This window comes from Hyaena hyaena, unplaced genomic scaffold (assembly GCF_003009895.1).
Source record: "Hyaena hyaena isolate Hyena2069 unplaced genomic scaffold, ASM300989v1 scaffold_292, whole genome shotgun sequence".
In the NCBI taxonomy this organism is placed as follows: Eukaryota; Metazoa; Chordata; class Mammalia; order Carnivora; family Hyaenidae; genus Hyaena; species Hyaena hyaena.
In genome coordinates, this window is record NW_024080924.1 from 1,531,199 (window position 1) to 1,546,238 (window position 15,040).

The following is a 15,040-nucleotide window of genomic DNA, read 5'->3' on the forward strand; positions in this document are numbered from 1 at the left end:
ATTGGGCTCTGTGCTGACAGTGTAGAGCCTACTTGGGATTCTCTCTCCCTTTCTCTCTGATTCTCCTCCACTTGTGTGCTCACTCTCAAAATAAATAAACTTTAGAAAATTAAAAAAATAATTCTATGATGAGGCAGGTTTGGGTGCAAACTTGGGATACAGACTAAAGTAGAGTAACCTGTATGAAACCCTTCATATATACTTCCTTAGCATTCTGCTCACATGTTGAACCAGCAAGATGGAACTTCAGATAGACCTTCTACTTCATTCATATTCCAAAGAAGATTAATCCTCCCCACCCCAAACACGAAAAAGTATCCAAAACTAGACATCCATCTCAGATTGTGTGGTACTTTGGACACCCTGAACAACTACTCACACCTGAAACAGCAAAAATCCTGGATTACATCTATTATTTCAAAAGTATTATTCAGCTGGCCTGAAGTTGCCTAAGAGCCCTAAAGCAAAGTGAAATTCTGGGGAGGTCAGTGTCCAGAGCTGGTGATAACAGCCAGAACAGGATGGGTATTGCAGAGGTAACAAACAAGCTCATGGTTAACATAGCAGTTTATTATTTATGTGCTATGTCTGCAGGAGGCACTGTTCATTCCAATCCTGGGGGGACTCAATCTGATGGAGGCTTCAATTCAACATGTGAGTACTGTAGGTAGATTTTCAATCCTTTGTATCATGCTTCTTTCTCTTAAGAGTTTGGATATATATTTTATATTTTATATCCTCCCTATTAAGATTTATATTTGGAGTAAACACTCATCAAGTTCTTCCTGCTGAAACCCTCATCCCTACCAACCTACGGTTTTCTTTTTAAACACTGGAATCCTCATACTATATTTCAGTGACGGAGCTCCCTTTTATGTATTAACATCAAACCAGTTATTATAACACAATGGAATTGACACTCCAGAGTGGTGGGTATAAAGGAGACTATGGCTACCCTTTACTGTAAGATTCAAATGGATTTAAAATAAGTTGCTTCAACTTGAGAGGAGGCTCAATGTGGTATGAAAAGTGCTTCCTACACTGAGAATTCAGGAAGCGAATTTAGATTTTATGAAAAGGCCCTGTAATGTAGGGCCATGGTGATTATTAATTGAACTCTCTGAACCCCACATCCTGAAGTCATGAAGTTATTCAGGTCCCTCTCTCCTTTGGCACATGAAGCTTTATGTTCTCAGTCTTTGGGGTATGTGCTACCTAAATTCTCTAGTTGCTCTTGGACTATTGAGTTATTCAGTAAGGATCTCTGCTCACTAGACCATTCTGGGTCCAAATGACAGAATTCACCTTCTTTAAATATCAGTCAGTGGATCACTTCACTTCTCAGAAAACACACCAGCAGAAAACACATATGCTGTCATATCAAATCCAAATTCTCACGTCTTTCAATTCTTATGCACACACATACAAACACACATGTGTGCATATAATATGTAATCTAAGTTGGTCTGAGGCTTGTGGGTTATCTTAAGTTAAGCTAATACGTAATCTATATTGCATACACTATATATACATAAATATATGTAAATGTAAAAATATTAATGATAATGATTATAGAGCATTAATTACGGTCCTACTATGTGTCAGTGTCTGAGCATGGTATCAACTTTATTCTATTTAATCTTCACAGCAACTTTGAAGGGCAGTTATAGCGTCATCTGTGTTTTATAGGCAAGAACATTGCTCTGCTGTGTCTTCACAACCCGTGCCCTAACCCTCATCCTACTGGGTCCCAATCAAATGGATTGTTGCCTCCCCACCGCACACTCTCTGTTCGAGTCAGGTCTCCCCACCCCTTTCATGTCCCTCAAGCCACCCTCTGCTCATCCAATCTCCCTCCTGTTCTCCCAAATCCTTACCACTTTTCAAGACTCAGGGCAAGTTCCATCTTTGGGTAATGCCCTCTCTCCCATGTAGGGCTGGAGCTGCATTTGAATTACCTTGAAATTTTAATTTCCTTGAAAACACATAGCCCATCCAAGCCAGCAGGCTGGGTAGCCTCAATGGTCCCTCCCTCTTCCTGCCTGCCTCATCCAGCCCACTGCACACCCTGTCATTGCTGCTAATGAAACCCATCTCGACTCTGTCAACACTTCTCCCCATCTTCACAGCCCCCTCCAGATCCAAGACCTAGGGTCTCCTGCCTGTACCAGTGTAAGAGCTCCTAGTGGTTTATGTGCCTTCTCTAGTCCAGTCTCCACATGGTACCTAGAATAAGGTTTTAAAATATGCTTTATATTTAGAAGCTTAAATCCTTTTAACATCATTCTGTTACCTTTAGAATAGGATCCAACCTTTTATCATGGTCCAGAGGCCCTGTATAATGGGTGTTATGACCACCTCTCCAGAGGCACTTAATCTACCAACTCTTTCATCACTCATCACTTTCCACCCACATGGCTCCACTCACTTCTTCCAACATGGTAAACTCTTCCACATATGGGTCTGTACAGGTGCTATTTCCATCGCCTACTTTCCCCATTCTTCAGGTCTCAGATTTAATGTTACCTTTACAAAGAGGCTTTCCCTGACAGTCTTACCTAACTGCAATCTTCCCCTCTACTAGAATCTCTATTCACTGCACTCTGCTATTCCCTCGTTGGGCTGAGATCAAGTTCCATCTATGTATATGTAGATTTGGATGTTTTTTCTTCCCCCTGCCCCACCCCCAACACATAAACACATTAAGCCACTGAAATGTAAGCCACATGAGTATTGTGGCCATGTCTGCTTTTTCCCCAGCAATCAGGAGAAAGATCCCAGTAAGCATATGTTGGCTTAATCAGTCAGTCAATCAAACAATCAATTCTTCCAACTAGATTTCAACTTTTTGACAGGATCATTTTCTTTTTCTCCTTAAAGCTCCTTTCTGAACACTGAGAATATGACAGGAACTCAGCTTCTTACTAGTGGGTTGAATCGTCGTTGAGAGCATGTCCTCTGCTTTCCAATTAGCCTCACTGATAATGAGATCGACCGGGCTGCTGACTAGGATGGGCAGCAGCCTCGAGAGTCCTGACTCTGGGCTCTGCCATTTATTAGCAGCACGATGTAAGGCAAACAGCCACTTGAGGTCTCAGTTTTCAAAAATAAAATGGGTACAGTAGCCAATGGGCTGGATGCCTAAAATGATGATTATGATACTAAGAATATTCTTTAACAATGATTGAGTGCATCCTATGTGCCCACACTGCACTAAACCCTTCAAATATATTATCTAATCTAACAAAACAATGAAGTGCGGTCTACTATTGTCCCTTACTTTCAGGTTCTGAGAGTTCCTCTATGTTTATAGTAAACTCTCTTCCTAACTTGAAATAGTTTGAGGAAGGTTCTGTCCTTAAGGCTAGAAGAGCACTGACCAGAAACTGGGGCCCAGGAACATAGAACCCAAGGCCCCAAAGAAGATGAGAGAAGGCCAGTGAGACAGGCATGTGGCATGGAACTAGGAAGCTGAGTGGGAGTGGAGCAGGGACAATGTGTCCCCCGAAGTGACCCTCCCACATGGGTCCAGTCGGTAAGAAAGGAGTTAGCTGGGAGACTTGGCTTGTGGAACCAGCTTCTTTCATGTCAACGTTACTTGAAATAATTGCACATCTGTCCATTGATGCTAATCTCATAGATGTAAAGTGAAAAGAGGGGACACCCAGGCTCTTGAATGGGGGTGAGAAGAAGGGTAGGGAGGATGGTGGGAGTACAGAACAGAAAGGAAATCCTCTTCACGTGGCCAACAGCCCAGCTCTCTGTTGCTTGCTCTCACCTGTGTTCTGTGTGGGAGCACACACACACATGCACACACGTGCACTAATGATGTAGCCTCCCCCTCACCACAACTTCCTTTAGTTTGTCTTCCAGGTCTCTAAGCAAGGGCCTTGGTTTCGTCTTTGCCTTTTTTTTCTTTCTCCCACTCTTTCTATTCCTTCATTTGTCCTATTCTGATTCTCAAGAAAAATTCAGGATCTATGGAGAACCCATTGCAATGTGATTTAAAGAGAACTTTACAACTCATTTCCTCCTCTATCCACCCCTCAGGACCCAGCCTTCATAATCCATGCTAGAAAGAAAGAAAACAGATAGGGAAGGGAAGTCAACTAGGTGGAAGTTTACTTGAAGCACAGGTGTCCTTGTACTGGGCACTGTGCTTGGTGTCTTAGTATATGATATCACTACAGCCCCAGGACAACTCTGGGAGCACAATTTTAGTGAGCCCCTCTGTTCTGAGGTTCAGAGAGGCTAAGTTATTTACCTAAAGGCAGAACCAAGATTTGAACGTAAACTTTTTGACTGAAAGCCCATGCAACATCATTCCTTCAGATTAGCGTCATCATCATCATCATCATCATCATCATCATCATCACAAACAGCATCATACAGGAAACTATTGTTAAATTATGAGTGTGTTCTCTAATGGAAAAATATGTTCTCGAACTTTCCTCCTGGCACATCGATTAGGTAACTGACACATTAGTTAATGTGGTCTGTTCTCTAGGAAATGCAAGTGAAGAAAAGGGAAGTTCATCAACTTCTCTTGATGAGTGGTAGGGAGACTGTCCTGGGCAGCGAGCACTGGGTGGAAGACACTGGAAAAGAAGTTCAAAGCGTAGATCCTAAAGTTAAAGATGTCTTGGTAAATTTCACTATTTTTTAAAATTGCTTTTAAAATTCCTACATGCTGCCTGATTTCTCATGTCTTATCCTACATGATGCCTACCCTATCACTAGCCAGTGGTATTTCCAAAGTTCTTCAAGTGAATCTGTTGACCTAAGTCCTTGCTTACACTTGCATGCAGAGTCCATTGCTCATCTACTACTAATCCCATATTTTAATTCAGCTTTACTGCAACCTTCCCTTGGGTCTTTTTTCTTTCTGCTTCCCCTCCCCATCCTGATTCCCATGGAAGCTGGAGTAAAACATGCAGGGCAATACACAAACAACATTGCTGAGAGTCCTGCAGGCCACACCTGCTTAACTCTTACCTGACTCAGCTCTCCTTTGCCAAGCAGGGAAGAGGGCCCAGAGCCCCAATGATTAAAGAGAGTCATTCTTGAATTGAAGCTCTTTATCTGCCTGGGTCAGTCTTGCTTGCATCAATTGCACATCGACTGAACTGCTTCTACCATCAGGCTCTCTAGTGACCAAAAGTATACTTCTACAATCTCTCCAAGAGCTTTTATCCTCTAGCTTCCTAATGAGAGATTGGTTGCCATGGCAATAGCCAAGCACTGCCAGAAGGAGAAATTCCTTGTATAATGAGCCCAGAAGACCTTGTGAAAATAAATAAAGGAAATCTCATCTAAAATGGAGCTGGGGGAAAAAAATTTTTTTTTAAAATAAATAAATAAAATGGAGCTGGGAAGCCCTGAAGGGGGAGCTCTGGTGCATGCACCACTCTTTGAAGCCAGTGTAACCAGTGGGAAGAAGGAGGACCAGAATTATTCTGGCAAAGGAGGGCATTTTTCACATAGTTTTGTCTCCTGCATTTAAGAACAAGAAGATCCCCTCCTGCCCCAGCAACATCGCACTAACCCCCACTTGTAGCCAATAAGAAACCACAACCTCGAATTCTTGTTCTTCTCCAATAAACTTCTGTTCTAAGCAAACCTCCTTTGAAATCCTCCTAAAACCCGATACAAGCTGACCTTCCCTTTGTCCCTTTGGACTTGCTGATGGATCGCCATGGCGTGCTTGTCCCAAATTGTGATTCCTCTGTTATTCCTGAATAAACTCAAGTCTTTTGCTTAAATAAAATTACTCTTTGCTCTGTTTAAACTTAACAACCTTTAGTATCAACAACCTTTGCCAGTGTTGGCCTAAAAGACTTAAAATTTCTTCACTACCGATCAGTTACTAGGAAATATTTACAGCATTTATATCATGTTAATCACAAAGTGAAATTGATTTATTTCTTTTTAAAACACCTGGCAAGGGGCGCCTGGGTGGCTTAGTCGGTTAAGCGTCCGACTTTCGCTTAGGTCATGATCTCGCGGTTCGTGGGTTCGAGCCCCGCGTCGGGCTCTGTGCTGACTGAGCCTGGAGCCTGTTTCAGTCTGTGACTCCCTCTCTCTCTGACCCTCCCCTGCTCACGCTGTCTCTCTCTCTCCTAGAAATAAATAAAACATTAAAAAAAATTAAAACAAAACAAAACAAAACAAAAAAAAAAACACCTGGCAAATCTGGTTACAGAATGATCACTAGTTTCCTGGGTCCTGGGCCATACTGGTGTCTGGAAAAACTCTGGTCAGTCACACATACCACCATCCAAAGCTTTTCAGTCTTACCCCCCAGTTTTGTTTGAGTAAAGTCATTGTTCTTCTTTTTTTATTTTTATTTTTTTTATTTTTTTAAATTTTTTTTTAATGTTTTATTTATTTCTAGGAGAGAGAGAAAGAGAGAGACAGCATGAGCAGGGGAGGGTCAGAGAGAGAGGGAGTCACAGACTGAAACAGGCTCCAGGCTCTGAGCTGGCAGACAGCACAGAGCCCGACACGGGGCTCGAACCCACGAACCGCGAGATCATGACCAAAGCGAAAGTCGGACGCTTAACCGACTAAGCCACCCAGGCGCCCCAAAGTCATTGTTCTTCTGAAGCCCTTCTCAGGGCCTGTTACATCAAACAAAACTCCCAAACTGGAAGTTGGAGCCCTCGCTCACAAATTACCATATTTTCCCTCCTGCTTTAGCTCATTAGGTATGGTGCTTAGGCCATTTTGTTCCCTTCTGTTGGAGAATTATCCCTCCCTTACTTAATATTGGTCAGTCTCTATGATGAGGACGGTATGACTCAGTTTTTAAGCCTGGCCAGACTGAGACTTCGTGGGTGTTTTGTCAGCAGCAGATAGGAAGATACTCTTTTGCTTCAGAGGCTGATAAGTTGGTAAACCATGAATATTGGACCATCATGTCTAACATGTGGGAAAATCTTGTATTAGTCTTCTCAGGCTACTCTAACATAATAACACGGACTGGGAAGCTTAAACAATAGAAATTAAGGTTCTCACAGTTTTGGAGGCTGGAAGTTCAAGATCTAGGTGCCAGCAGGTTGGTTTCTGGTAAGACCTCTCTACCTGGCTTACAGATGGACACCTGCTGCTGTGTCCTCACCTGCCCTTTCATCTGTACATGCACACTCCTTGTACCTCCTCTTCTTATTAGAACACACATCCTATTGGATTACAGTCCCACCTTTAAAATATCATTTAATCTTAATTACCTCCTTCAATACTCTATCTCCAAATATAGTCCCATTAGGGGTTAGGGTGTCAGCATATGAATGAAGGGGGGCAATCAGTCCATAACAGATTTCATAGAAGAAATGGGGAGAAAAGTGACATTGTTTTAGTCAACTGATGCTACTTCTCTAAATATTCCATTTTCTTTAGTAATTTCCCTTTTCTCTATAACTCTATTCTTTTGATTATTTAAAAAAAAATTGGGGGGGGGGGGGAGGAACCAAGATGGCAGAAAAGCATGGAAGCTTTTTTTTTGTATCTGGCATCCCTGAAAACAGCCAGATCAACACTAAACCATCCTACACATCTAGAAAACTGATTTGAGGATTAACACAACAGTTCGCACAACCTGAACCACGGAACTCAGCAGGTATGTGGCGCGGAGAGGTGAACTGGGGGAGAGAGAAGCTGCGGAGAGCCGGTAGCTGTTTTTGCTGGCCGAGAGGGGACAGAGAAGGGGTGGGAGGGGTGGGGGTGAAGTGGGAGCTGTGGTGGGGGAAGAGTACTGGAAAAGCACCACCCCCAAAAACAGCTGGAGAGAAAGTGGAAAAGTGGAAACAGCCGCAGGTACTGAGCTAAAAAGGGAGAAAGGAGAGGGTTTAAATTTCATTAAGACTCTATAAACGGGGAGCACAGAGTTTGGAACTCTGCAGCTCCTTACCTGGCAGTGCTCTGGTGGGAAGGGCGAATCCCAGGAACAGAGTAGATCCGGGAGGTCCTCGGGTCACGCGTGATTTTCCATAATTCCTGAAATGCTGCTGCTACACAATCGCGTGAACTTTTTCTGCAGTGGGCTGACACCCAGCCACAGTCTCTGGGCATCGGCAGCCACGCAGTCTCCTGAACATTCCTGGGGGCGGGGCGGCACCTGGCCATTGCTCAGCGAGACCCTCCTGCAGAGGGGCAGAACAGACCAAAGCCGCAGTTCCTCAGAAGTAAGGGCTCGGGAAAAACAGCCGCATCTGAGATAAAACTCAGGAGGGAGGTGCCGCCTGGCAAGCTGATGGCTTGGTTACCAACAGTGTAAGAGCGGGGAGTGGATGGAAGCCGGAGACAAAGGACGGGTGGGCGATTGCTGATTGGGGCGAACACAGTTCCATATACTAGAGTCCGGGTAGCTGGGTGGTGCCATTTTCACCCCTCCTGTGCATGCGGGTACACACTCACAAGCGCCAGGCTCCATAACAATCCACATCAGTAAGCTAAATGGAGAATGGAGTCATTACACTAAGTCCTGCCCAACTGGGCCAACCTCTTTCTTCTTCTCCTTCTCCTTCTTCTTCTTTTTTAAATTTATTTTTGAGAAACAGAGACAGAGCAGGAACATGGGACGGGCGGGGGAGGGGTGTGTGTGGACACAGAATCTGAAGCAGGCTCCAGGCTCTGAGCTGTCAACACAGAGCTCGATGCAGGCTCGATCCCACAACTGGTGAGAACATGACCTGAGCCGAACTCGGACACTCAACCAACTGAGCCACCCAGGCGCCCCGTGGGCCAACCTCGTTCTTCAGGAACATCACAACTCTCTCTGCATGCTTAGTTTACAGACCGTAAAGTGTTTTATAGCTGACTTCTAGGGGAAAATAATGTAATTCCAATTGTATTTCAATCTGTTCGCTAGTCCATCTATTCAATTTTCTTTTTTTTTTCTTTTTCCTTTTTCCTTTCTTTTCGTTTTCTGGAACACAGAAAGAGAAAAAACTTATTTTTATTAAAATTTTTTTCTTTAAATTTTTCTACTATATTTTTTATTTTTTGTAAATTTTTTAAATTCTATTTTAATTCCGTCATTTCATTTTATTCTATTGTATTCATTTTTTCAAAATTTCAAATGTTTTCCTCCCCCTCACCCCCGTTTTTTTTAATCTAATCTGTCAAGCTCCTTTCAACACCCAGAATAAAACACACTCAGGATCTAACATCATTTATTTGATTTTGAGTGTGTATGTGTTGTTTTTAAGTTTTTAATTTTAATTTTTTTGCCTCATTAATTTCTTTTCTTCCTTCAAAATGATGAAATGAAGGAATTCACCCCAAAAGAAAAAGCAGGAAGAAATAACAGCCAGGGACTTAACCAACACAGTTACAAGCAAGATGTCTGAACAGAATTTATAATCACGATAATAAGAATATTAGCTGGGGTCAAAAATAGATTAGAATCCCTTTATGTGGATATAAAAGAAGTAAAAGCTAGTCAGGATGAAATAAAAAAATGCTATAGCTGAGCTGCAGTCTTGAATAGATGCCACAAGATAAGGATGCATGAGGCAGAGCAGCAAATCAGTGATTTAGAGGACAGAGTTATGGAGAATAATGAAGCAGGAAAAAAATGGGAGACTAAGTCAAAAGAGCACAATTTAAGAATTAGAGAAATCAGTGACTCATTAAAAAGGAACACCATCAGAATCATAGTGGTCCCAGAAAATGAAGAGAGAGGAAAAGGGGTAGAATGGTTATATGAACAAATCATAGGGGAAAACTTTCCTAACTTGGGGAAAGACGCAGACATCAGGAAGCACAGGAATCCAGGAAGCACGAAGAACTACCATTAGAGTCAACAAAACCAACTATCAACAAGGCATATCATAGTCAAATTCACAAAATACTTAGGCAAGGAAAGAATCATGAAAGCAGCAAGGGGAAAACATGTCCTTAATCTACAAGGGAAGCCAGATCAGGTTTGCAGCAGACCTATCCACAGAAACTTGGCAGGCCAGAAAGGAGTGGCAGGACATATTCAAAGTGCTGACTGGGAAAAATATGCTGCCAAGAATTCTTTATCTAGCAAGGCTGTCATTCAAAATAGAAGAAATTAAAATTTTCCCAGACAAACAAAAATTAAAGGAGTTCATGACCACTAAAACAGCTTTGCAATAAATTTAAAGGGGGACTCTTGGAGGAAAAAAGACAGAAAAAAAAAAAAAAGGCCAAAAGCAACAAAGACTATATGGGACCAGAGAACACCACCAGAAACTCCAACTCTACAAGAAACATAATGGCAATAAACTCATATCCTTCATTACTCATTCTAAGCCTCAATGGATAACAGAATGGATAAGAAAACAAGTTCCATCTATATGCTGTTTACAAGAGACCCACTTTAGACCTAAAGACACCTTCAGATTGAAAGTAAGGGGATGAAAAACCATCTATCCTGCTAATAGTCAACAAAAGTAAGCTGGAGCAACCATACTTATATCAGGCAAACTAGACTTTAAAATAAGGACTGTAGCAAGAGATGAAGAAGGGTATTATATCATAATTAAGGGGTCTATCCACCAAGAAGACATGACAATTGTAAACATTCATGCTCCAAGTGTGGAAGAGTCCAAATATATAAATCAATTAATCACGAACATTAAGAAACTCATTGATAATAATACCATAGTAGGGGACTTCAACGCCCCACTTACCAGCAATGGACAGGTCATCTAAACAGAAAACCAATGAGGAAACAATGGCTTTGAATGACACACTGGACCAGATAGACTTAACAGATATATTCAGAACATTTCATCCTAAAGCAGTAGAATACACATTCTTCTCCAGTGCACATGGAATGTTCTCCAGAATAGATTACATACTGGGACACAAATCAGCCCTCAACAAGTACAAAAAGATTGAGATCATACCGAGCATATTTTCAGACCACAACACTATGAAACTCGAAATCAACCACAAGGAAAAATTTGGAAAGATAACAAATACTTGGAAACTAAAGAACATCCTGCTAAAGAATGAATGGGCTAAGCAAGAAGTTAAATAGGGAATTAAAAAGTACATGGAAGCCAATGAAAATGATAATACCACAGCCCCAAACCTCTGGGATGCAGCAACGGTGGTCATAAGAGGGAAGTATGTAGCAATCCAGGCCTTCCTAAAGAAGGAAGAAAGATCTCAGATACACAACCTAACCTTACACCTCAAAGAACTGGAAAAAGAACCAGAAAAAAAAAACCCAAAACAGCAGAAGACAGGAAATAATGAAGATTAGAGCAGAGATCAATGCTATGGAAACCAAAAAAAAAGTAGAACAGATCAATGAAACCAGAAGCTGGTTCTTTGAAAGAAATAACACAATTTTAAACCACTAGTCAGTTTGATCAAAAAGAAAACGGAAAGGACCCAAATAAATAAAATTAAGAATGAAAGAGGAGAGATCACAAACAACACTGCAGAAATACAAACAGTAATAAGCGAATATTATGAGCAATTATATGCCAATAAAATGGGCAATCTGGAAGAAATGGACAAATTCCTAGAAACATATAAACTACCCAGACTGAAACAGGAAAAAATAGAAAATTTGAACATACCCATAACCAGTAAAGACCTCAAATTAGTAATCAAAACTCTCCCAAAAAACAAGAGTCCAGGACAGATGGCTTTCCATGGGAATTCTACCAAACATTTAAGGAAGAGTTAACACCTTTTCTCTTGAAGGTGTTCCAAAAAATAGAAATGGAAGGAAAACTTCCAAATTCTTTCTATGAAACCAGCATTACCCTGATTCCAAAACCAAAGACCCCACTAAAAAGGAGAACTACAGACCAAGTTCCCTAATGAACATGGATGCAAAAATCCTCAACAAGATATTAGCCAACCAGATCCAACAAAACATTAAAAAAAATTATTCACCACCACCGAGTGGGATTTATACTTGAGATTCAGGGCTGGTTCAATATCTGCACAACAATCACTGTGATTCATCTCATCAATAAAAGAACGGACAAGAACCACGTGTTCCTCTCTATAGATGCAGAGAAAGCATTTAACAAGATGCATCCTTTCTTGATAAAAACCCTCAAGAACGTAGGGATAGAAGGATCTTACCTCAAGATCATAAAAGCCATATATGAAAGACCCAATACTAATATCATCCTCAATGGGGAAAAACTGAGAGCTTTCCCCCTAAAATCAGGAAAAAGACAGGGATGTCCACTCTCACCACTGTTATTCAACATAGTATTGGAAATCTTAGGCTCAGCAATCAGACAACAGAAAGAAATAAAAAGGATTCCAAATCACCCAGGAGGAGGTCAAACTTTCATTCTGCAGATGACATGATACTCTATATGGAAAACCCAAAAGATTCCACCAAAACCTGCTAGAACTGATCCATGAATTCAGCAAAGTTGTAGAATATAAAACCAATGCACAGAAATTGGTTGCATTCCAATACAACAACAATGAAGCAACAGAAAGAGAAATCAAGGAATCAATCCCATTTACGATTGTACCAAAAACCATAAAATACCTAGGAATAAATCTAACCAAAGAGGTGAAAAATCTATACAATGAGAACTATAGAAAGCTTATGAAAGAAATTGAAGAAGACACAAAAAAATGGAAAAATATTCCATGCTCTTGGATAGAAGAACCAATATCATTAAAACGTCAATACTACCCAGAGCAATCTAGATATTCAATGCAATACACCAGCATTCTTCACAGAGCTAGAACAAAGAATCCTAAAATGTGTATGGAACCAGAAAAGTCCCCTAAGAGCCAAAGCAATCTTGAAAAAGAAAACCAGGAGGGGGCAAGATGGCGGAGAAGTAAGAAGCTCCGTACTTGCACTCATGCCCATACATCACACGGAAAAGATCTGAAGCCATTGGAAACCTTACAAAACCTGAGAGATTGGGAGAAAAAGGACTCAGAATCCACTGAGAAAGCCTTCTAACGTGAGTGCGAACTGGGGAAGATAAAATCGGGCTGGGATTGGAGACTCCAGGGTCAGAGGCGATCCCCCTCTACCCTCTACGGGGAGTGAGAGGGGAAAAAGAGAGAGTCCGAAACAGAAAAACCTCCGCTTGGGGGGGAAAAAACCTCCACTTGGGGCATAGAAAGACCGTACTTGCCAAATACGTGCACGCCAGGTCCCCCCGCGCCAACTGTGCGCTGAGCACACAGACTGCTGCTTTGTGCTGGCTCCGGGCAGCTGGACTTCAGAGTGGAGGCGCGCCGGCCGCCATTGTCCTCCAAGGCAGCTTGGACCCCTGAAAGAGCCGTGCGGTCACCGGGCGTCCGCGCTCCTGGCTGGCTGGGGCTCCAGAGGGAAGGCAAAGAGCTAAAAACTGGGAAATCTGCCTGTGAGTTTATGTTTCCGGTGACGAGCCATAGAGGGACCTGGTTTTCCTCACTCCAGCGGGCTCTGCGCACCCGGCAGGCAAGCTCCCACGCATGCTCCCAGCCCAACCCAGAGAAGGAAGCAGCGATTCTGACTCCACCCCCAGAGCTCGGCAGGGGGCCTGGAAATGCCCCGAGGGGGTTGCCTGGGAAGCTGTGTCTAAGGCAATTTCAGCGGGGCGCGCGGACTGGGGTTTGGAGATTGGAACTGGCCTGGGTTGAAGAGTGCAACCAACTTTGGCTCCGCCCCCGGTACGGGGAGTTTACACGTCTAAAAAAGCGAGGTGCAGCGCTTGGTTCAAGAAGGGACTGGAGCACCGTCACTCTCCTCCCCACAACCTCCAAGGCAGAGCTTCGGCCTGAGGCATTGGATCCCGCCACGCCCATTCCTGCCTGAGAGCTGCCCTCCTCCCATTTTTTTCTTTACTTTTCTTCTTCTTTCTCTTTTCTCTCTTTTTTCCCCAGAACACTGACCTGACTAACTCTGGTCACCGGCTTGCTTAAACAATCACGAGTCCATTCTGTAAATGTAAATTCTACACCTACCGACATTTTCATCTCTTTCTCTCAGGAGTAATTAGACTATATAGTTTCTCTGGATAATTCCAGCACCCTTCTCTCACCTATCCAACCATATTCTACCCTTTAGCTCTTTGAAAAAAGCTTCTTATCCATTCTGCCTGTTCATTCTATTTCTAATTTTGCCTCATCCCTGCCCTGTCTACTCTCTCTCTATGCTCTTCAACCAGCATTGCATACACACGGCTATTTAACTGTAGCTGGGAAATCCAGGTATATGCTTTAAACCGTTCTTTGTCCATCGGTTTTCTTTTTTCCTTTTCTTGTCTCCTTTTTGACCCTTTTTTGTATTTTATACTCCCTATTATTCGCCCTCCCTCCTCCGTCTTTTCTCTTAACTTTTTTGTTTTCCCTCTCGCTTTGCATGTTAATTGAATTAGCCTGTGGGTTTGTGTGCTCCTGCTCCCTGTGTGTTTGTCTGTCTGTTTTCTTTTCCAGGGCTACCTCAAGAAACAAGCTAGAGTACACAAGGTGGAGAGTCCCAAATATCACTACGAATAGGAGAATAAAATAACCAAGGTCCCAACAAGAGAGACCAAGAGATACCATTTAAAAAACACTCTCTGAAAGGATAGGCCTTGGAGTGTCAAAGAATCTTCTTGGATATAGCAGCGCTCATAGATTCAGAGAGCATAACAGGTCTTTAAAACCAACAAGAGCTGGAAAGCTAACTAAAATGACGAAACGAAAGAGCTCTCCTCCAAAGAAACTCCAAGAAGAAATGACAGCTAATGAACTGCTCAAAATAGATATCAGCAGCATAACTGAACAAGATTTTAGAATAATAATGGTAAAATTAATAGGTGGGCTTGAAAAAAACATAGGAGACATCAAAGAAACTATGGCTACAGACAGAATGGAAAATAAAAATAGGCATGAAGAATTAAAAAATGCGATAAATGAGATACATAATAAATTAGAGGCCTCCAATGCACGGATTGAAGAGGCAGAAAGGAGAATAAGTGATGTAGAAGACACCATTCTAGAAAAACAAGAGGCTAACAAAACATGAGACAAACTGATCCAGGAACAGGAATGAAGAGTTCGAGAGCTCAGCGATACGGCCAAACGCAACAATATG

General features: G+C 42.2%; 1 long non-coding RNA gene across 1 annotated transcript in view; it reads left to right on the forward strand.

Annotated features, from left to right (window-relative positions):
* The first annotated feature begins 602 nt into the window (after positions 1 to 602).
* The window catches only part of LOC120241889, a 37,860-nt gene continuing 23,422 nt past the window's right edge, over positions 603 to 15,040 (forward strand). The window contains exon 1 of the long non-coding RNA XR_005530975.1: positions 603 to 654. This is a non-coding gene — a long non-coding RNA (uncharacterized LOC120241889). The remainder of the gene's footprint in view (positions 655 to 15,040) is intronic.